At 37.3% G+C, this 23,234-nt stretch overlaps 1 protein-coding gene across 3 annotated transcripts in view; it reads right to left on the bottom strand.

Moving 5' to 3' along the window:
- l1camb (L1 cell adhesion molecule, paralog b) overlaps positions 1 to 21,892 on the bottom strand; it is a 58,718-nt gene extending 36,826 nt beyond the window's left edge. For all 3 annotated transcript variants that reach the window (XM_053482339.1, XM_053482342.1, XM_053482341.1), the window contains exon 1: positions 21,719 to 21,892. The gene's annotated coding sequence lies outside the window, so the exon portion shown is untranslated. The remainder of the gene's footprint in view (positions 1 to 21,718) is intronic.
- Positions 21,893 to 23,234: the final 1,342 nt, after the last annotated feature.

The following is a 23,234-nucleotide window of genomic DNA, read 5'->3' as shown; positions in this document are numbered from 1 at the left end:
CCTGGATCTGTGTCTTTAAGTACAGTTTGTTTGTTATGCTTTATGTCCATTTGTGCTCAGTGTGTGTGTGTGTGTGTGTGTGTGAGTACACTTATCATGAACACGAACATCACAGCATTATTGGGCTTGCAATACACAGTACACTAATGGTTTTCTTCTGGGGCTAAACGTACCACAAATATATTCAATGGAAGATGGAAGTTTTAATTTCTTTTAATTAGGTTTTTTGAAATCAGCACAGGGACGAAATTATTCATACAGCACACCTTATGTTCCTTAGTACAACCTTCAGCAGACGTTTTAGGTCGCCATCAAGCTTCTGGCAGAGTTCTGGCCGGATGGTTGACGTCCTTCTTGGCAGAAACGCTGGTGTTTAATTAAATTTCTTGGTTTGCTGGCACGGACCTGACTTTTAATGACGCTCCAGAAATTTTCAATAAAGTTAAATGCTTTAAATGCTTAAAGATTTCCGGCTTCACCAGTTCCACAACCAGCTGTGATGTGTGTTTGAGGTCACTGGGCTGTTAGAAAACTCAATTTTGTCCAAGTTTCGACTTTCTAGCTGGAGAATTCTGACATACGTCATTCTTTATTCCAGCCACTTCAATGCATCCGTTCCACTGGCAGCAAAACAGACCCAAAGCCCGATGCCAGCTAAAGAAAACCCCCATCCCACCCAACCCCAACTTAACCATCAAAACACCCATAACCACCACCATAACCACCATGCTCAACAGCTGCTACAGTCTTCTTAAGCTTGAATGTCTCACCTTCACTCAACTCAAGTCAGCACTTTCCCCCAGGACACTTGAATTTGCTCCTTACACTTAGCAGACAACTTTAGTTGAGCTTGAAGGTGTGGATTCTGGAACAGTGGGGCTTCTTTATTGGATGGCAGCTTTCCGTCCCAGGTAATAAAAAACTAATTTGATTGTAAATAGTGATTCTGGTGTTCCAGCAGCTTCCAGTTCATTCACATTTATCCTCTTATACATCTGACAAGTTGAGGTTTGAGGTCCTTGTTCAAGAGCCCAACAGTGGCAACTTGGTGGTGATGGGGTTTGAACCTGTGGCCTTCCAATCAATACTCCAATACTCCAACCACTCTACCACCCCTACCTTAATGATACCCATTTCTATGGCTTGGTGGTTTCTTGGTTGTTTCTGGACCAATCTCCTCTCAGCTCAGGGTGACAGTTTTGGGGTCTGTGGCTCCACCTCCCAATAACTCTTGTTTGAATTGAACTCGGATTCTTCAGTTGTTCACTGATGGCTCTGAGGGACATTCCTGTGTACTTGTGTAAATCTACCATCCTCTTTCGCAGATCTGGATCTAGACTTTCCCATTGTACTGTGTGTTGGTCGATCCAATAAGTGCTTTCAAACATACACTTTAATGTTGAACAGAGAATCTTCCAGCTAAGTCCATCATCATCATTAATCATCATCATCATCATTACTAACAGGAAGTTGAGATGCCCCAGGTCATCAGCATAACTGAATTAATAACTATAGTTGCTGTATGTACTGTAACACTGGCCCTGTGTTGAGTTCAGCAAACCTAAAGTACATTGTCCTTCGGGTTTTTGCACTTTAAAGATAGTATTTCGTATTCCGGCCAAGAAAACAAGTAGTTTAAATAAATAACTGAAAGCTCAATATTGTCATCATATTTATGTTCATAGCTGCAAAAAAAAAAAAAAAAAAAATCCTCCTCCTCATCACTCAGAACCAATATCTTATACATATGCAGATAGTTATATAGTGTAAAGGTACAGTACACAGTGTATGAAATGCAAAAGAGGGAGGAAATGATGTCATGGCTAATTTCTATTAAGCCTCTTGATACTAACTAGCCATGCACATGCTAGGTCAAGTGCTAACATTGTTAGCCTTGATATTACAAACAGATCTGTACTGTGTGTGTGTGTGTGTGTGTGTTGGTACATATTGTGGGTTATGATAGGCTTTGCTCCCGAAGAGCAAAGCTCCTCCCCTTCACTTTTGTTGCTTTGATGTTAACACACACCTTCGATATGACACGCGCGAAATGTGTGGAAATGCTCGCGGCTCAGAGCTCTGTCCTCATAATGGGGAGGGTCGAATGACAGAAAAGAAACAAGTGTTAGGTCATTCTTCTGAACAATACACACGCACACACACATACACACACACACACACACACACACACACACGTACACACCTTCATTCGAAGCCAGTAAAAGTGAAATATTGATGACTCTTTCCCTTGAACGGCCATCTGGAGCGACAGAGCGGAACCAAGACATCATAAGCTTATTGCATTAAAGATCATGAGGAATGACCTTCAGTCTCTCTCTCTCTCTCTCTCTGTTCGTCTGTATTTCTCTGTTTATCTGTATCTCTTTTTCTGCCTCTGTTTTTTGTCTGTTTTTCTTTCTATATTTCTCTCTCTCTTATATTCATTCTCTTATTTTTATCATCTCCCTCACTCTTTTTTCTTCCATCTGTTGCTTCCTTTGCCCCCTCTGTCTCTATTTGTCCATCTTGCCATCATGTCTCATAGTCTATCCATCTGTCCATCACGTCAGCTTTTCATTTTTCTGATTAACAGCACTTATTTTTATTTCTCATTTCTTTTTCTCTTTTTCTCTTTTTCATCAATATCCTTGTCCATCTTTCTCTCTCTCACTCTTTTTCAATCTGTCTATCTCTGTCCTTAAATCCTGCTCTTTTTTTAACCCTTAATTGTCTTTCAGCAATACATCGTTCCTTTTACTGTCCCTTTCACCCATCCCTTTCCTCTCTTCATGTTTATCCATTTCTCTCCATCTCTCTCCATGACTCAGCCACTATCTCTCTCCATCTTCTTCTCCACTCCTCAATCTCTTTATTGTTCATCTTCTTTCTCCATCCTTCCTTAAACAGTCTGCCTGTTTGTTCATCCGTCTGCTCCCTCCCTCCCTCCCTCTTCACTTTGCTTTTAGTGTAACCTTCAGTTTGCGTCCTTGCATTTATTTATTTATTTATTTATTGATGAAGCAGTGAAGCTCTTATCATCCTCTTGCTTTCCCTCCACATTAATATCTGTTCACACAGAACTAAGGAAATTACTTTGATAAAACTAAGTCTAAGGAATAAAACAAACGGGAGATGTGTCATAATTATTGGCCCCCTAGACATTCTAACCAACAAACTGTAACTTAATCATGTTGTTATTTATATTTGACATGTTTAACTTTACCAGAGTATTTAGGGACTGTTCTATTACCCATGACTTCCTGTTTTAGGGCGATCAATAGGAGGCTAAGACATAGTCATGCCGTTAGTCATTCAACACTATATGGGGTATATTAGACGTTATACAATTAAATTTTATATCTACACTTTGATATCATGTTAATGCCAACAAACTATGTAAAACATGGGCAAAAATTTAAGTTTCTCTTTCATCTAACCACACACATGATTACCTGGAATTTGCCAGATGGTATTGGAACGTTAATCTTATATGAGGAGCATTTGATATTATTCTCAGACTGTATAAAAAGATTCAAATGTGAGAGCTCTGGTCTTCGCCATCTTGACTGGAGCTGATGCCACATATAGTAAACCCTGGATAATCCATAAATGGGCAAATACTGTAAGCGTAACGACACCATGCTGTAACCACACGCTAGCCAGCTGAGCTTTAGCCTAACTAAAATACTTAAGTGGCTTAAGGTTTATACGGTAGCATTACTTTGCATTCGATTGATCGCCATCATCCATATCTACATGGTGTCACGTGTCAGTGCTTATAAGTTAAACTTCAATGATTCCAGTTATCTGGTTAGCTAACGTGTTGCCTAGCAGACAGCTAGCACTTTGACACCAGCAATGCAACTGTGACTCCAATCATCCACGCCCTTAATTATGGCTTAATTTTATGGCTTAAAATTATGAGTTACATAATACGTCACCACCATACTTCATAATTGTTTTTTCTTTTGTACCAGGCTTTGGGGATTGACTCGCTTTTGTTCCTAGTGGTCATTTGAGGAAATGCAGGTTTTGGCATGTTTCTGTATAAAAAGATTAAATGAGAAATTACATTTTGCACAACAGTAGAGTCTGGGTCTTAATGGATTAAATGAGATGAGACAAAAATATAACTTTTTTGGCTACCAAAACTGGTGAGTTTGGCAATGAAAAGAACAATGGACACACATAAAACTGTCAGGAGGTGTAAATCTGGATGCCATTGTAAAATAAAAATCCTAATCTGTTTGACTGAATCACTTAACAACTCAGTCCTGAGTTCTGTATAGGATGTCGTACCAAAAAAGCCATTCATACCATGAACAGAAAAGAAATGAGGAAAAATTATTCTATAGCATAATTTACAGTCAAGTTGAATTTTAAATTGAATGTTACATCTGTAACAGTCACTATAAAGTCAGTAACAGTAAATACTTTTATCATAAACTTATTATTCTTAAATATTAGCTGGCTAGCTTGTTTCTAACAAGTCACATGATTTCTCCTTTCACTGAGCCAATTTCTCACCTCAGAAATTATCTACAGTAACTCTAAGTTCAAACATCCCACTTTCGAGTAAAGTTAAACACGACAGTACGTTTAGGTCACGACTGGAACATTCAGCGGAAGGGTGATCCCGAACATCCACCCAAATCCAAATAAAAGCAGTTTAATGACCACAAAGTCAAGAATGTTACATGGCAGTGATCAGTGAATCAGTGTCCTGATTTATTACTTGGTATTCTCTAATAAGATCTCATGAAGAATTATATGAAAAGCGCTGGGGTTCCACTTATTGTCAGACACAATTTTGTAAGGTTTGCATAAAATTAATGCAGTTCAGTTTAAGTTTATTGGTGTATAAAAGAAAACAGCTAATATCCACAAATAGGAAACATGTTCTCAGGGCCTTTACCAAGGGCGCCAATAATTCTGTAGGATTTCCAAGGCTTACTTGGTTTCCCAGAAGTCATCAAGGCTCCACTTTAACTCAGATTTAAAGAGATTATTATGGATATTAATTATTCACTCGAGTCAATATTAAAGATGAAAAGAAATGCAAGTTTTCTCTTGTAAGCTAATAAACAAAACAAGGATCGATCAAAATCTTTTAAACGACGAGCAAAGGAAATCTCTCCCGGTGGATTAAGGTGAAGGACGAACATGCCGTTTTATTTATTCCTTTATTTATAATGCAGAGTTGCCTGTAAATGTGAGCTTTGTTATGTTTTATAATTATTTTTCATGAGTATTTTTCCTTCTTCTCGTTCGAACAACATTTGATTTAACGTCAAGGGTGAACCCTTCTGTATATTTGATCTAAAACACAATGATTTGAACATTTGAAGAGAGACATAATTGTATAAACTAGCCTAAAGCCCTGAAAGTGAGCGTGTGTTTCTCAGTAAATGTGTTTATCAGCTCTGCGTAGAAACGTGATATCTGTCTAAACTGCTTCTCAAAGCGTCCTTGCGTGACCTTGCTGGAGGTCAGTAATCCTGACGGGATGGTAATGTATTCCTCCCCTTTTCCCAGGAGACGGACGGGGAATGAACCTCAGGACAACGGTCTGCTTCCTGTGCTGAAGCTGCAACTGCTCAAGCAGTGTATATTGTGTGTGTGTGTGTGTGTGTGTGCACAGAGCGTGTCTTTGTTGTACTTGACTGAGTGACAGAGCTACTTAACTAGACACATATCTGAAGTCGACTTTAACAGCAAACACAATACAAATACTGTCTTTAAAGAAACTGTTTAATACATACTTTTTTAATGGATTTTTTATCCAATAAACTTACAAGAGAAGACACTAAAGGTAACCCTGCGCTTTACGATAACATTTCGTCCATCTTGTTTTGGTGTTCGGGTCAAACTAGGATTTTTAATTGTGCAGCTTAACACTAGTGCTTGAAAACCATGAAGGTAAAAAGTTTTCTCAGGACAACGGAGACATGATCGGACTGCCTGCTTCATGTCCAAAACAACGGCCTCCCAGGAACTCCTTTAATGGCCCCAGCATACGGAAATGGCTTGGAGCGAGGTCAGGACTGTATGGGAGATGTGCCGATAACTCAGAGACGAATTCCTGTAAGTGGTGTCGGTGAATGATTGTGTGTCCAGTTCCCACAGCCAGATGTGTCTCTTTAGCAAGTTGGTGGCAAGCGAGTTCCACATGCAGAATGTTCACAGGGACGACCGCAGTGGGCGCCGTATCAGTATCCTCATTTACAGATGTACAGCTTTCTTTGAAATTTTTGCATCATAACTGTACTGTGTTTCTGTAAATGTCAAGCAGTCAAAAAGTCCCAGTTTGACTAGAACACCCCTGTAATTTACCTACTGTCAGAGATTCCGTTACAGAAAATCAATCTCCATCTTCTGACGTCTCTTTTGAAGCCCATCAGACTATTTCCTTTCCTGATCCTTGCATTAAGCAAATTTTTGCTTGGTGGTTAAATAAACGTTATATTACAAGTAATCGTGTGACGTCATCGTGAGATAATAAATAAGGTCAGCTATCGAACTGCGCATTCATAAGTACAGAGATTCTTCTTCTTCCTCCTAGCGTTTCTCATCCTAGCGCCTTGGTGTGGGGTCGGCTTTTACAGAAATCACAATGTTTTTTACATAAATGCCATAATTACGGCTCGAAAAGAAAAACAGAAATTGATCTGAACACCAAGTGTTAATTATTCACCACATGGTGAAGCCGGTATGTTGTGTAATTCCGGCACTCCGTCTGATCCGACGTGACAGCTAGGCCCGATGCGCCGCCATTATTTCACACGCACCGCCCGCGTCTTATATTTTTAATGAGTCTCTCTATTCCCGGCGGAGGTTTTCCATGATAACTTAATAACCAGCCGTGATCTAGTGCCCCTAAAAGAGGCCCTTTGAATAAAGACGAGAGGGAAATGAGGCACCTCTTCTCTTTTGTGTCTGTCTGTTTTCCCCTATCTTCATTACCACGTCCTTCTCTATGACAACCTAAACATTTCGAGCCTCATTTGCTCTTGACGTGTCACAACACGCTCTCGCTTTTTTTTTTGTCTCACGCTGCACTGATAACGTCCTACACACTAATGATTTCCTTTCTGTAATAAATCTTTGAGATGATTATCATCCAGCTCAGCATGTTGTCCTTTTTTAAAAATCATGTCATTATCTGCGTACAGCTTCCTGTTTTTAAAATAGTATGAGACAAAACATTGTAGGGTTTAACCTTGTTTGGGTTTCTCATTTTAATCTAGAAAAATGAGTTTTGCAGTATTTATACAAGATTCTGTTTTTATTTCTTAGTTTCAAATTTCAATATATGCATCAATAAGGCTTAAAGAATATAACTAAAATAACAAATCAATATTTTAATCTATAAAATTAACAATGTAATGCTAAAGGCAAAAAAGTTTAGATAAGAAAATTTCTTAACATATTTTATTTTTCCCTTGCAAATTTAATTTAACTTTATTATTTCAAATTTTATTTATTATGTATTTATTGTTTTATTGTTTTAATTTGCGTATTTTATATAATATTTTAAAAATAAATTTGTATATTATTATTGTTTTTGTTGTCTCTTTCTATATCTGCAGCTGTTTTAGGATTGTACAGCACTTTGGTCAAATTAAATGCTCATGTTAAATGCGCTTTAAAGATAAATTTGACTTCTGACTTCAATACAGATTGACAATGACGTGCAAAAGGTTACATTACAACAATGCTTTCAACTACCACCTTGAATCTGCATAAAATGAGACAGAATTATAACAAACCACTAACAACACAGACTTGGATTTAAACACTGAGTTAATCAGCGTGCCTAATAAAAACGGCAACGGTCTATATTTCCAATGTGAAAGAATTTAAATGAACATTGCAGCCAAGAATGAAATATAATCTCTGCAAACTGTGTCTCTGTCTGTGTTTAAGTCTGGTCACGCTCGGTGTGTGGTGTTTGTGTTGGTGCAGGAAGACCCGGGCTGACCGGGTGAACAGGTGAAGGTCACCGGTCTGCACCTCACACGCCGTCATGTGACTAACACACTGAGCGAACACTAAACACAAACAGGACTTAAGAAGAATCGCTTGAGATCCAACAAAAGCCTGAGTGTGAATATTTCGTGGAACAAGTAAAGAATGCAAACTTGGAAGAAAGCCTCCTCCAGCTGTGTGTGTGACATTTTCTCAAACGCTGTATGGAGATGGAATGTACTGTCTTCTCACTCTCTCTCTCTCTCTCTCTCTCTCTCTCACACACACACACACACACACAGATGGAAGCTTTTCTTTCAAGTTTGCATTCTTTATTTGTTCCAGGAAATGACTGGAAAACACACACACACACACACACACACACACACACACACACACACACACACACAGATGGAAGGGGTTTTCTTTCAAGTTTGCATTCTTTATTTGTTCCAGGAAATTACTGGAAAACACACACACACACACACTCACTCCTACATACTGAAACACTCTTACATAGTATTCAGTCAGCCACCAATTGTGCAAGTTCTCCCACTTAAAAAGAAAGATGAGAGAGGCCTGAAGTTTTCATCATAGGTATACTGTACCTCAACTATAAAAGACAAAATAATAAGAAAAGAAAAAATCCACTGTACATCTTGTACACACTTACTTACTGGCACACACTCGTACAAATGTGTACACACTCATACATACTCGCACACACTTCTACATTTGGTGCAGAACTTGCTAATTTGAGAAAAAAAAGGGTGTGGCCTAATATCCTAATGAGCACAGTTTATTCACCGCCATCTGTGTGTGCCTCCACCGCTCAAGCAGAACTGAACACAGCGTAGCAGACAAACTGCACTATAATAGAGGTACACATTAGGCTACTCTCATTAGCATACATCAAGATTAACCATGACTGCCAAAGGTTGTCTAATGAAACCATTCAACATTACTGCACATCCATTAGGGCTCTGATAGGATTCTGAGATCAAAGACAATAAATGGAAATAAATGCAGCTTGGCCTCTATTGTCAGCCAAAAGTTTGGACAAACCTTTTAATGTAATGTTTTTTTTTGTTTGTTTTTTAGTGATGTATTTTTTACAGAACTTGGTGTTCTGATTTCTAGAAAAGTTCAAAGGTCCAAAATGATAAGTGATAAGCAACCTTGCCTATAACTTACAAGCAATGTACATTTTTATTTAAGGCAGTCTAAGAATAAAAAACAAACATTGAAGCCTACTGCAAAAAAAGCCAGGGTTTGACTGCAATCAGATGCTTAAACGAAAGAAACTCTGAAGCACTTTAAAGCAACTTTATGCTCCAAGTTAGTGCAAAAGAAATGGCACTGTTAACAGTGACGTGAACAACTTAAAGTTTCAACGTGAAACCTGAGTTAAAAAAAATATTACAGGTGCTTTAGAAGAAATTTTAGATACAAGAGTGATTTTTATGCAGAAACAAACTTTATTAAGTTTAAGTTTCAATGTATTTGCTTTATTGCTTGAATAAACCGATTAAACAAACTGACCTTGAGGACAAAATGAAATTATAAACATGTTGCCTTAAGGTGCTGTTCACATGTCTCACATACTGTAAAAACACATAAAATTATTTTACACCTATCCACATTTTTAAGAAAAATCACGAGATTTTTTTTATTTTAAAAGATAAAGTTAAATGTTGGATAGAGATAAATGTTACTTTGTTGCTTGAATAAACCGATTAAGCGAACTGACCTTAAACTAAAACACTAAAATAAGAAACTGGAATATCAAAATTATTTTGAAGCAAAAGTTACATGTTGCATGTCGTGCCTAAAAACACATTAAATAAACACATTATCTTTTTTTTCAAAGCGCAGCGGCGTCTGCGTTAGCTAAGCAATCATAAGCCACATGCTGCATGGGGATTTAAAGTTTATTTAATTTATTGGCCAACTTTTTTTTACTACAAAGTTTACAGGTGTTTAGGAATAATTTTAAATTATGAGAGAAAATTGACTGAAAAATGACAGATTTTCTTGCCTAAACAACCTAAATAAGCAAATTGTTCATTTGGTTAGATGTTTGATTTTTTGATGCGTCAATACTTTGCAGGCAAATCCCTTGCATTGGCTCTGGTTTAGGTTTATTTTTTTTGGCAAAATGGGTAAAAAAGCACACCATATCATTCAACATGAAGAATTTCACCTGCTGGTTCAGGAGGACCAAAATAGTAAGGCTTTCTGAAAAGTCAGGATTTTCCATCTCAATAAAAAAAACGGAATTAAGTACTCAAAGAATGTGATGTTAAAATACACAGCAGTCTAGTGTAAGAAATGGCACTCAGTCTTAGCATTCAATCCAATGCCTAAACCTTGGCACAAAAAAAAAAATAAAAAAGTGATGGCTAGACAGGAGTCACTGACCTTTTCTTTGCAAGGCTGGTTCATGACATCCTCAGCGCACAGGGGACATGATGCGTACACTTAGAGCAGACACAAAAGCCTTGCAGGAGAACTAGCACATTTTGCCTGTGTACATCTTAGCCAACAATTGGACTAAACATCAAAGTCTTGCAGTGGTGCCATGACAATGACGTCAAACAGGGAAAATTATTACTTTTACCCTTAATCCTGGGCTGTACGCATCGCCAAATAGGCTACAAAACTAACACTTTATTTAAAGTTCAGCCTTTATTTGTCACATACTATATGCATTACTGCATCCATTAAATATCCCAGTCTGTCGTCAGCCATTATACAGTATAGCGCCCCTGGAGGAGACAGGGTTAAGGGCCTTGGTCAAGTGACCAAATACGGCAACCTGATTTTAGCTAGGCCCCGAAACCACCAACCTTCTGATCAAAGCCTTAACACACTGAGCCACCATCATCACCCCTGATAACATATTTTTATTTTAAAGCAGGAAACATAAATGTGGTTACATTGTACTATTGCATTCTAAAAAAACACGAAGAAAGAGGTACATCACTACTTCTGATAAAATGATAGGTAAATAAAATGTTAACGTATTTTTTAAATAAATTTTTTTTTTATAAAATTTTAACTTTTTGTACATACATTGTTGTTTAAGAATTTACTTAAACAACAATCATAGAATAACATAATTTACTGTTTCTCTCTTGTATTGAGCGTTATAGTAATTAAATCAAATGTGAAACAACTCAGTTTCAAGCGATAATCAGTCCTTTGTATAAATAAAGAGCGGTTTTATCATACCGTCAGTGTCCCTGAGATGACCAGCAGCCGATGCGTTTCTCCGTCTCACTTGTATACTGATGCAGTCTCTTGACTTTGACTTACACACAGTGTTTTATACACTGAACTGTATACTGTGAGGTGGCGATTTCGTGTTACAGACGGTGCTTGCACATTGAGACTGTACTTTTGCTCCACCAGTGACTGTGATGTCACAGTGTGATGTCATACTCTGATCGTGTCACAGGTGTTTCTTGTTGAATGACTTCAGCTCCACCATTTCACTTACTTTAGCTTTACAGTAACAACAATAGTCAGTTATTTTAAGACACAAGGTCAGTTGTTCTTGAACAGTTCTTGCACGAACAGTCTTGTTAGGTGCATTTGCAAAACCCATCAATGAAACTGGCTCTCATGAAGATCTTCCCAGGAAACTTCACTTCATTTAGAGTTACCAGTCTCAGAAATCACCAATTAACAAACAGCAACTCAGAATCAGATTAGAGACGTTATGAGGGATTTACAGAGCAGAAGTAGCAGATACATCTCAATATCAACTGTTCAATTATTTTTTTATATATATTTTGGATGCATTCATTCAGCATTGTTGTTTTACAGCGTAGAAAGAAAGAAAAACCTGGAAAGACCATGGAGTTAGAAGGTGTGTCCAAACTTTTGACTGGTATTTTAATAAATTACTCTGAGAGAGAGAGAGAGAGAGAGAGAGAGTAATTCCACTAACAAAACAATAGATGAGGAGAAACCTCCCACTCAAGAATGAATGCAAGGTCAAGAATGCACTCAAATAGGTCACTCAAGATGCTTTAAGTGCTTTAATTCACCTCTTTGCATTTCCTAAACTGCTTGTTTTCTTGCTTTGTTTGTTAATTTTAAATTTTCATCACAATGTTTATTTGTACACTCAGAAAAAAAAAGAAGATTTTTTTGGCCTTGTAAATTCCACGGTAATAAAAAGATTATGTAACCTTAATAAAATATCTAAAACCCACATACATGATTGTTTGAATTAGACAAATCAAAATCAATGTGTAAAAAAAAAAACCAAATATTAATTTTGCCTTAAATTTACACTATAATGTATGTTTATTTCACAAATAGAAATTAGAATTTGACTAACTGAATTATATATATTTTTAAATGCACTTAATATTTTTGATACATTTCAATCAAAATATTTGGTAATGGAGTAATTATACTGATAAGTTTAAGGAACTGCAATTATCACTCATTCCAACTTAATGTTCTTTATGTTTAACAACAAAAACTTTAATAATTGAGTAAATTGCTCTGTGCAAGTGATCATGGGAAGTCCGGTGTAACATCAGACACAAGAAGGCTGTGAGGATGTGAGAATGGACATGAAGCATCTAGAACATTCTAGAACATTCCTTACAAATCCTGGTGAGTGAGTAAGCAGCTTACACGAGTTACTGTAATAATGACTCTGTTTGCCTGCACACACATCTTTATAGGGTGTGAGTTCCTGTTCTGAATCCTGTCACAGCCGAGCTCCAGAGCTAACGATAGCTAGCAACAGGCCAGTCCTGGGGTTCATTGTTTGTTCCAACCACCAAACTGCTCAGCTAAAGCGCGGTTAACACAGACACTTAAAATCTGGTGTAAAAGGAGAGATTTAACACCGAGCAGCGTGCGCGTGCATGTCCGGGTTCCTCGCGGTAATATTTGAATTTTTTCCCGCCAAATGCGGTGGTTTTGCGCAGCCAACCGCCGCTGCGGCGAGGATACAAAACTAGCGTGTTCAAGTAATTAACACGTGTGTACCGATCCACCTCACACACTGAACCGCGAGTCTGCTCGTTTCACTCCGACACTTAAAGGAGGAAACGCAGACCAAAGCAGGTTTAAACAGCAGGTGCAGTGTCCGGGTTCTAGCTCTGTTTCATCCGTTACTGTATGTAAGTATTTTTAACATGATTAAACACTGAGCACTGAGCAGGACTACAGGCTTTGTTTAAAACAATAGAACTTCAAACTTTTTACTCAAGTTAAAGTCATAAGTGCATGACGTTCTAAACTTCAAATGTTGATCAAATAAATATGCTAAGTACTGTACTAGTAACTAAAGCTATGAAATATAAAGATTTAGTAGAAGTACAACACTTCTCTCTCAGAATTATAACTGGGAGAAAGTAATATGTACTGAAACCCATCAAGAACCAATATTAAAGTGAAATGTTATGTATATTGTGATATGTAAGTAAAAGAAACTAAAACTGATTTTCAATGTGTGTGTGTGAAACATGTTATATATTTTTAATATCTCTTGCACAGCACCAACACCACTAAAGAAGAGAAGTTAGAATGGAGATAAAACGAGGTAAATGTCAACTTTTTAAATGTTACAGAAGCATTAAATTTGTAACCATTGCAAATTAAAACAAGGCTTGAAATATTTCACTTCACCTATATTGAATCTAGAATATACAAGTTTTCCACTAGAACATACTAGATTTTCCATTAACTAAAGTAAAAAAGGATATAGTTGAGAGTAATGCATAAATAAAGTTAAGTATCATGTTTATACAAGGGACAAAGACATGTACAAGGGACATTCAAGTCAAAGCGGGACCTTTGATTGTGCAGAACAACAGAACACACTTATTGAAGTAAAAGCTCCCTTTTTTTCTCTATATTTAAGGTTGTGCATTGTTCTGCAAAAGCAAAGCGCCATTGGTGATCAAAGCAGTTTGTTTTGTGTAAAAGCATTCCACTGGAATGTTCACTGGAGCTCTGTAAATTCAAATCAATTTTACGTCTTCGTTTCAGAGAATTTTCATCACAAGTCCCACTTTGACTTGAACACCACTCGTAGATCAGTGTGATGATGGGAGGCAAAGGCTCTATAAATTTACAATTTACATGTTCCTACTGTATCTCGTCCTGCTAATTTTCGCTATCTTATCAAAAAATGCTACTACAATGTGGACTGATTGAAGAGAGATTATAGATTCGTGCTAGCCTTTTAAAAAGCGGCCAAATGCTATTGCGGGAAATGAACCATAGCAGTAAGTGGAGCCTAGTTTGATAATTCATTATAACATATTACTGTAATTGGGAAAATTATGTATAGCATATTCTAATAAAAAAAATATCCCTATCTAATAATGCTTCCAGTACATAATCAACATAATGAATGAAACAATTCCGAGGTTTGTCGTTCTTTGCATGTGTGGAAACATTAAGTAGCAAAAAAAACAAAACAATAGGTTTCATGGATTGATACAGTCGAACAGTGTCTGTGAAGCACCAAAGCGTCTCTAAAACATCGTACTACCACCACCTATGACTGCATGTACTGTATGAGGTTCTTGGTAGAGTGTTTTAGCTTTACACCAAGTATACTAAAAGCAACGTTGTTTAAAAAGCTCTTGACTCCTCAGTAAACAGTATGTTATACAACAAAGCTTTTTGGGGTCAAATGTGTAATAAGGCTTTATTTCATTTCTACCCAGTACTGTGTAATAGTGGAATCATAAACAGTAAACTTATTAATGGGTTTGTCTAGTCTAATAATTAAATGTCGGTAAACCTGATGTTAAATTCTTAATCTTATACTGAAATATGTCTGTCGGACAATAATTATCCTTCAGAAACCATATATCTGTACATTTGTGGCTAACCGTTCACTAGAACCTGTGGTCCTGCATCTTTGGTCTGTGTGTGTGGAGTTTGCATGTTTGCATATTAAATTTTTTTTCAAAATAAAGAAAAATGAACAAAGGGTACATGATTGAATTAACTGATATACAAACAACTCACTAAAGTGTTTATGCTTTAATTGTTCGTGTGTGATGTATGTAGATTTTATCAGGATTTAATTGGGTCTATGTAAATCCGCCAAATTTTAATATTATGCTGTGTGTATTTATGTGTGCGTGCGTGCGTACATGTGTGTGTTTGTGTGTGTGTGTGTGTGTGAGAGAGAGAGAGAGAGAGATACAGTATTACGTGTGGGTGTGAGTGTGTGCATATGTAAGATGCCGCTCCCTCCAATCCAGTCGCCATAGCAACCGCCTGACTCCTGCAGCACACAGCAGTTTTTCCTTTTTCCCCTATTTCCACCCCCACTGTCCCATCCCCCACTTGTCCACACCTCTGTCTCGCACTCATTCTCTTATCGTCTGTCCCTTGCTTTCTAGATGGGTAAGGGTAGGATGAGGGTGGGGTTAATTTAAGAGGTGGAGTCAGAACTCATAGATTTAATTACAAGCGCAGTGATTTCAAATCCAAATTTCGGAATTTACATCAGATCATCGTTACCACAAATGTACTTTTGCATGGGGTTGATATACAGCTAAAGATAAAATTAAATACATCATTTCAACAATTAACACATTTCAATATGCAACTTCTGTAAGTTTTAACGTATAACTGGTTTTAATATATATATATAAAAAATATATATATATATATTTCAAATTGAATTTCAACACATATACAGTATACATAACCACAGACCTAAAAAATAGACCTACATACAGTGTCCTGTCATGATAATGCATTGTGTAAATGTCAACACAGACTCACATGTACAAAATTTTCTTGCTTAGGCCTACAACGCTATGGGGCATCTCCCGAGATCCGAGTTCGAGCTCCGCCATCGGTGGTACTGTACTATCCACCCCATACTACCCAGCCACTGCATGCAGTGTCGGTCCTAAGCCTGATTAAACAATAGGACAGTTGCATCCCAGAGTAAAACCTGTGCTAAGTTGTGTGCAGAATCGGGTTGTCCTCCGTTGTGACTGCTTGATGGAAGCAGCCGAAAGAAACAATGTTTTGAATTATTAAACAATCATGCATAAAGTAAGATGGGCGTTCAAGCCAAGCTTAAACTTGTGATGAAATTTCTTGTGAATGAAGATGTAAAAGTGGTTGACATTTACAGAAGACTTCGAGCAGAGTAGGGTAATGAGACTCTTAGCCGCAGTAAAACATTTAAATGGTGCAAGCGTTTTAAAGAAAGTCGTACATCCGTACTTATGGAACAGAGGCATCTGTTTGTCGGAACATTATCATAACCAACACCGCTTGCACATTACAGGAACTCGACTGGGATGGGGGTAGCAGAGAATAAATAAAAGCTTTTAAAGCTTTTAAAAAAGCTTTTACTTTATAAAAACGTGTGTCTGTGTGTGTGTTTTTACTTTATAACTGTGTTCCGTCATTCTGCACAATCAAAAGTCCCAGTTTGACTCAAATCCTAGGCAGTTCAACCATGACTAAAAAGTGATTTCTTGTCTGAACCACCATTTTGTTTTAGACTTTCTCATCCACTACAGATCAGTGAACAGAAGTAGGAGTTTGATTCAACAGAAAAGGCCATCTGAGTAAGATGGACAATGTCTTGGTAAAATCTGCGGTTTGCAGAATCATTGTGCCATTTGGGTGGCACAGTGTTTATGTCAGATCTCTTAAAAGCTTGAGTGTGAAGATTTCCTGGAAAAAGTGAGTAATGTAAACATGGAATAAAACCTCATTCAGCTCTGCATCAATGAAATATTAGTCAGAGTACAGTAGGTCTTATTAACAGACGCAGACTCAAACACTGCGGATCATACATTAAAGTCACAAACTCTAATACTTTATCGCAGCGCCTTTTACTTTAATTATAGCTGTGGCATCGTTTCGATAAGCTGCATTTATTTCCATCTAGAATCGATATAATTTCTCTCTAAGATGATGGGCGAGTCGGATCGTTGCGTAAACCCTTCTCCAGCCCATCCCAAAGATTCTCAATGGGGTTAAGGTCTGGACTCTGTGGTGACCAAACCATGTGTGAAAATATTGTCTCATGCTCCCTGAACCACTGCTTTACAATTTGTGCCCAATGAATACTGGCATCGTCATCTTGGAACACGCCCGTGCCATCAGGGAAGAAAACATCGCTTGTCTAAAATATCTGGTCATTCAGTATATTCAGCTGACTTTTTCGGGGACATAACAGTGCTGAACCTAGACCTGACCAACTGAAGCAACCTGGGATCATAACACTACCCCACACAGTCATGTACGGTCGACACTAGGCATCACGGGTGCATCACTTCATCTAGCTCTCTTCTTACCCTGATACACTCATCAATCTGAAACAGGGTGAATCTGAACTCATCAGACCACATGACCTTTTCTCATTCTTTAGGCTCATATCGCCTTTGTTTCTGATTAAACTCACTGATAAGTGGTTTTCGTAAGGCTACACAGCTTACTTTCACTTTTACTTTACTTAACGGACACTTTTATCGAGAATGACTTACAAAAGTGCTTTGACGTTTCCCTCGCTGGGTAGGTGACCCTTACACTGGGTTACTAGGGTACTAACTAAGCACCATCAGTCAAACACAGTTGGCAAGGGTTTTTTTTTTCCCCAGCTCTAATACTATACATTTTATTTCCTAATTTACTCCCTTAACAAGATAATTTGTACCATCTTCTCAACATACTGTACATCTTAATTGACCATATATTTGATTACCACATAACCTCATCGCAACACATGGCATACATCATTTCAGCATGTACCTTGTTACATCAAACATTTCACCTTGTCATACTACAGTATATCACCACATACTAAAATGACTAAATTGTATTAAAAATACCCCAAAATGACATCAGTTTTCTTATTCCAGCATATACTGTAACTCCTCTTAACTTAATGTATACCTCATACATCATATTAAAAAAGTGCAGCATAGTACCGTATACTGTATAATATGCCATATTTCAACATATATATCAACTTAACAACTTATCCTTGTATATCCTACTTCCCCATATACATTATCATGATGTCACCCCATTACATCATGCCTTCTCTATCATCTCAGCAAACTTCTGTGGATTTAATGGCAAGAATCCCACATAATTATTTGCCATAATCTTGTATAAGTCATTGAAACGTGATCCTCATTACCCACGCCTCATTCTAATACACACATCAACTTTTTTTCATCCTGAATAACTTATTTATAATTATTATTAATTATTGACCATCAGTGATTGTGATTGTATCTCTTTGCTGAATACCAGCATATGTTTATGCTTTGTGTTGCACATTGTTGTGTTGCACACCTTCGGACAAATTGGAATTCGGGAATTCTGGGATCCGGGACTGTAATATAATTCCACAAACAAAAGCATGATCTGGTGTGTTTAATAGGATTACTTTTGCGTCAAGTGTGTGTGTGTGTGTGTGTGTGTGTGTTTTCAATAATGCCACTAATTCCCTCTCATTAAGCTAAATTAGCACTAATGAACATGTCCTAGACATCCACAAACCTCCTGGAGTGCTCAGTACTTAGCAGTGTTCTGGTGTCCTGCTGCCTCAGGCTGTTGGTTTCCAATGATATTTTTAACATTTATTTTAAAATCTAAAACTTATCGTAATTTCTTCCTACTAAGAATCAATATACAGTAAATTGAAACAATACTACAGCATTTTGTTTTGTTCCAGGTCTGTATATTAAACACTACAGTGTGAGTATACCGTTTTTATGGAGCTGGTAAATCAGTATGTATAAAGTCTAAAGATTTTATTTCATAAATTAACAGGGACATATTGTAAAAAAAAAAAAAAAAGCCTGTACAGTAGCAGGATGAGGACTCAATTATGAAGCACTGCATGGCTACTAGAAACCACAAGTCATTCATTATTTATCATCTGTATACACTATAAAGCATTTAGAGGTTAAGAGCTTTAGCGTTAGATTATTTAGAATGCTTTTATTCTTACTCTGTTTTCTTTCGGAAAGCTCTCAGCTTGCATTAGGGTATACGTTTGGAGGAAAAGTTGGAGCAAAGTTATAGATGATCAGCAAAACTCGCACAAAGTAGACATGAGGATTGTTTCTAAGCTTCCTGTAAGCAGATAGGGATGCTATTGGCTATGCTATTTATGACATGCATGTAAATCAGGTTGCTGAGATAGCTACAGTAAGATGCTGGTGGACAGACCTGGTACTGTATGTATAGCCAGTCTTTGATCTTTATACTGTATACATCAGTGACCCCTAGGAAACCAGGACCCAATCACCGGCTGAACGCTTACCCCCTCCTTGGACCACTTTTGGCAGGCTCTAACCAAATACCAGAAAGTTTGATGTCACAATTTGGCCCTTTCCAAAGTGAGTCATTGAAATATTTTTCTGTTTTTGACCCACCAACTTCAAGAAATGTATTGTTCACTTTGCTGGCTAAAAGATTCCAGCCCTTAAAGAAAGATTGAGGCAGGCAGTTAAGGCTCTGGAGAAATGGGTGGGCAGCCAGTAAATCAAACAAACAAACAAAAAAACAAAAAAAAAAAAAAAAAACTATGTATCAATAAATTGTGGATTGAACAATCTAAAGTGGGGACCATGAGAAGCCTAAGGGAAACTCAAATTGGATAGATAGGTGTACAGTTTATTCCAAACATTTGGCCATTTAATTAAACTATTTAATTTAGATGTATAATATTCATTAATTTGTACATTCCATTTTAAAAGCATTTTATTTATTCATTATTCTGGTATAACGGTTTGTGAGAACTCAATATCATCATGGTTTTTATTTCATAATACACAGTGTGGGTAAATATCCGAGTGTGTCTTTTCTCAAGCAGCTGTTTTTCAGCTGTCCCCCCCCCCCTCCCCCCTTTCTATCTTTCTTCTCAGAACAGAATGAGTTCTTTATTCTAAATTATGAGGGGAATTTGCTCTTTTTTTTTTTATCCGGGCTGTGACATTTATTTGCAACAAAGTAAGTGACGGGATACAGAATCATGCCTGTATGCTGCTGAGAAAGAGACAGAGAGAGAGAGAGAGACAGAGAGAGGAAATAAACACCAAATGGATGGACCTTTAATATTTGAGGAATCAAAAGGCTTAAATGCCCTTTAACTACAGAGCATCACAGCCCCGCAGCCCCACTCGCCCACTCGCACAGCCATTTTTAAAGCACCAGTGACATCAATGACACATAACATACTCATCAGCTTCTTCCTCAAAGCAAGAATCACCTGATCTTTTTTGTGGCTTATACTGTATCATGCTCATTTGAAAGATGTGTTGTGACCATCACTATGTGGAGTGTGTATCTTCTCTATCTCTATATCCGTCCATCAATTTTCCCTAGCGCCTGTGCAGGGGTTCTAAACCCAATCCCAAAGAACTTCCAGGCAGACCGACCCTTCACAGGGCACAAGCACACACACATCCAATCATACACGCTTTGAAGACACTGCATGTCTTGGATTTTAATAGGAAACTGGGGTAGCAAAAGGAAACCCAACAAGCACGTACATAGAACATATGGCACACAGATTCTTGTGGAGATTTAAACCACCAACCCTGAAGATTCAGGCGACAGAACTAACCACTACACCACCATGCTCTGTATATTACAGTTTACTGTACTGTGTGACAGAATCCTATAATCATGCTAAAGAAGCAGACTAACTCATTATTCATACCTAATCTATTTATACTTATATTAATCATGCCGTATATTTAATCCAGCCTGATCATTTAATGCATAATGGGAGGGGGAGCGTAGGATTGACATTTTAACATGTTCAGCCTGCACAGTGAAATTATTTATTCTTCACATATCCCAGCTTCCTGTTAGTAGGCTTGGGTCAGAGAGCAGGGTCAGCCATTATACAGCGCCCCTGGAGCAGACAGGGTTAAGGGCCTTTCTCAAGGGCCCAACAGCGGCAACTTGGCAGAGCTGGGGCTCAAATCACTAACCCTCCAATCAGTAACTCAGAGTCCTGACACATTGAGCCACCATCACCCCTTTTCTTATATTGATTCTAAAGCATGTTTTAAGGACATACAGTATGAAATGTATTTTTTAAATAAGAATTTTCTTTTAAAATAAATCTAAATAATATATTTAAAATAATGTTAACATAAAGTTATATTCAACATGAAGGTACAAATAAATGCATTATACATACATACTATATATATATATATATATATATATATATATATATAATTTTTTTTTTTATTACATTTTTTTTTTATGAATAACAGAATGCTTTAATAAATCTAAGACGATAATTCCTATCACTGTACATTATTGCTCCTAATGACATAAAGCTCACACTGGTTCCTGTTGAAGATGAGACCAGACCAGCTACACAGACAACAATTTTAGGGTGAATTATATTATGCAAGAAAGTATGATAATGTGACAATATTGTAAATTGTGATGAATTATTAGATGACATAAAAAATAATAAACCAGGGTGTATATCCAGGTTGTGCACACATACAGCAGGCGGATTGTATGAAGCACATAAAGAGTGCATATAAATATATATAAAGGATCTGCATGGAGCACCACGCCTTCATGTAAGACACCAGCGTCTGTCTCAGACACACACACACACACACACACAGACACCATCATGCATCTGACACATTTTGTTTCGCTTAAACACACACCACACCTCATAATCAAACGTGTCTATTGTTCCTCTCACTGATGCATGTACAGTAACACGTCCTACCTTTACAGGTAACGATGAGGTCGAGACGCTTTCTCCTGGTCCTCTCACACTATAGTGACACACCTTTCTCTCTCTCTCTCTCTCTCTCTCTCTCTCGCTGGTTTTCCTTACTTCTTCAGCCCACTGGGTGGTTCACACCTTCTGCCGTGATGCTGCAGTGATGGAAAAAATACACCCTCCTCTCTCTCTCTCTCTCTCTCTCTCCTCCACACTCTCTTCACTTCAGCCCCCCTATCTCTGTCCTCCCTTCCCCCTCCCTTCTTCTTCTTCTTCCCTCCTACTCGTCCATATTTCTCACTCGCTTCCCGTATAAATGACATCATCTGTTCTTTCTTTACAGCTCTCTCTCTCTCTCTCTCTCTCTCTCTTGCTCTTTGTATTACCGAGCCCCTCCCTTTTCTCCCTTTCTCCATCTCTGTGTAGCTCCAGTGGTTTTCTTTTCTTTTATTCTTCCTTCTTTTTCCAATACAGATATTATTTTGAAGAATACTAATCATTTAATTTATGTTTATTTATTTAATATTTATTTTTAAATATTTATTGAAATGAAAAAAATATATGTAAAATTTTTTATATAGGTGTATATTTTATATAGAATTAAGCATATATTCAAATGAAATTATACAATTCAATCTTAATGTTTTTCACACATATTTTTTTTTTTTTTTATATACTGAAATGAAAGTAGTAAGATTATGTTTTATATTTTTAAATGCATTTATTGCACCTGTAAATTTTTCTCCTTCTGGGTTTTATGCATACATGCTCTAAGTTTAAATATATAATTTAAAGGTATTTATTGGTTTATTATTTATGAAAAGATGTTGCAAAGCTAAAACCATGAACATGAAGCTGAATCGCTGTTGTTCTTCGTCTTCAGTGCCTTATCCATGCATGCGATCTGTGGAGGATTTGGTGTCGGTGGGTGTGGACGTGCTCATGACCATGAAGTTTTGTTGCCTGAAATATATGTACAGCAAAAAAACTAACAAAAAAACATACTAATATTTAAGCCATGATCTCAGCACATGTGCAACATCTGACTGATTATGTCAGTTTGAATTCTTGGTGTTTTTGCTTACAGTTGATAGACATCTTGTCAATCATAATTTCGAGGTTCCCCAGTACCTCCGCCCCATCTCAGACTCTTCAGAAAACAGAAACTAGGATCAGCGCTAACACAGCCAGGTGATTCTACATTCGACTTATCTTGGAAGTGGGAGGTCTAAACTTGGAATTATGCATATTTTCACCTAATTAAGCCACTGTTAGACTTTTAACAAATTAATATATCTGTAATTAGATCAATCGAGAAATAATAACTCATTTAAAGGTGTTGCTTTGACAAGTGCTGATGATCTGAGCAACCATGATGGTTTAACATCACTTGCTCTTTACTCTTGACAGTTCTAATGTTCAGTAGTCTAATGCATTAAGAGATTTGTTAAACACTAAGAGCAAAGTTTGGTGGGGCGGAGCTGTGTGTACAGTAGTGGTTGACAAAGTGGGTGGAGTC

This window comes from Clarias gariepinus, chromosome 22 (genome assembly GCF_024256425.1).
Source record: "Clarias gariepinus isolate MV-2021 ecotype Netherlands chromosome 22, CGAR_prim_01v2, whole genome shotgun sequence".
Taxonomy (NCBI): domain Eukaryota; kingdom Metazoa; phylum Chordata; class Actinopteri; order Siluriformes; family Clariidae; genus Clarias; species Clarias gariepinus.
Note: the sequence above shows the minus strand (reverse complement) of the source record. Positions and strands in the feature narration are given on the sequence as shown.